Here is a 1,830-nt window from a genome sequence, read left to right as displayed (position 1 = left end):
TATGTCTGAACTAATCACTGTTTCCAGGGAAATTAATGGTCCGGTCTGGTCACGTGTAGATGAGTGAACATTGAGAGCCTCACCAGAACCACATGAAATGACTCCCCCACAGGAAAAAGGTGTCCTGGTACCAGAGTGAGAGGCAAGGAATGCAAATCACACCCAGATGTCCAACAGATGTCAACCTACCTTCTTGGCAATGTGAATACAGAGGTAATAATACATAGTTACTACCCACAAAGGGCTCATTCTTCCCAGTTTTTTTCCTTTTTCCTTCCTGATTCCTTTGGCAATTTAGCAAAGTGTTTTACCTCATTTGTGAGGTAATAGTCCAGGTTGGAGCCTTCTGCTTTCTATTTAAATATCTTTGAGGTCTGGGGTTTCTATTTCTGAATTACACTCAAGAAAAATTTCTGATCACTCTGGGACTCTCTGCATTCACTGTGAGAACAAAAACATTTTTAAATTAAAAATATTATTTGCCTACTGTAATTGTAAGTAAATTATAACTGATAAAACCAGAGGCTCCTTTTATTAGAAGTGATGCATGATTAAAGCAACTCTAAGAAAAACAATTTCTATCTAGATCTACCAATCATGGTGTATAGGTGTGTCTCTAACATGTGTATACATGTCCTGGTAATACCTTACATGTGAACATCATTCATGCTCACCCCACCCATCTCAGACCTGTAAAATCAAGGTCTGTTTCAGATATTACTAAGACTTGGATAAGGGGTGACAGGGTAGGGGAGTATATGAAACTGCAAAAGCCAAGACCCACCATCTAATTTACTTGCCTCCTTCATTTTTAAGATTAACCATTTATAATCTGACTACTGAATGAATTTATCAAAAAGAAAAGAACCTGAAAGACTGCTTAGTCTATTTTCTTGCTTCAGGGACAGATCTATACCTGATTCCACTTAGGAATTAATCTTCGGGCAATAACATTCCAACCACCTTTGGTAATTTATTGCAATGGGGCCCATCCCTAGTACCCAACCCAAAACTTAGTCGGACAGGAAAACAAGATGAGGCATAAATCAAAGGAAGTATCAAGGAATGATCGAAAGAGAAAAAGCAAAAGGGGGCGGGGAAGTGTGGTTTTTGAAGTGAGAATAGAATTCTTTAAAAAGTTGTGTAGTAGCCGGGCTCGGTGGCTCAGCCTGTAATCCCGCGCCTTTGGGAGGCTGAGGTGAGTGGATTGCCTGAGCCCGCGGGTTCGAGACCCACCTGGGCAGCGAGACCTCATCTCTACAATAAATCAAAAAATCAGCCGGGCGTGGTAGCGTGCACCTGTAGTTCCAGCTACTTGGAAGGCTGAGGCGGAAGGATCGCCGGAGCCCGGCAGGTCGAGGCTGCGGTGGCCGGGAGCGGCCACTGCACTCCAGTCTGGGCGACAGAGTGAGACTCCAACTCAAAAAAAAAAAAAAAAAAAAAAAATGTTGTGTAGTGGCCGGGTGTGGTGGCTCACGCCTATAATCCTAGCACATTGGGAGGCCAAGGTGAGAGGATTGCCTGAATTCACGAGTTTGAGCCCAGCCTGGACAACTTGATGAAACTTTATCTCTACAATAAATAAAAAAAATTAGCCAGGCATGGTGGCATGTGCCTGTAGTTCCAACTACTTGGAAGGCTAAGGTGGACTGAACCCATCAGTTCGAGGCTTCAGTGACTATGATCAATGTGCCACTGCACTCCAGCCTGGGCTCCAGAGTGAAACTCTGAGTAAAAAAAAAAGTTACATAGTTATATACATATATATATATTTTTTTTTCTTTTTCTTTTTTTTGAGTTGGAGTCTCACTCTGTCACCCAGACTGGAGT

The sequence above is a fragment of the Carlito syrichta genome, unplaced genomic scaffold (assembly GCF_000164805.1).
Source record: "Carlito syrichta isolate Samal-C Ts95f unplaced genomic scaffold, Tarsius_syrichta-2.0.1 Scaffold313175, whole genome shotgun sequence".
In the NCBI taxonomy this organism is placed as follows: Eukaryota; Metazoa; Chordata; class Mammalia; order Primates; family Tarsiidae; genus Carlito; species Carlito syrichta.
This window is presented reverse-complemented; position numbering follows the sequence as displayed.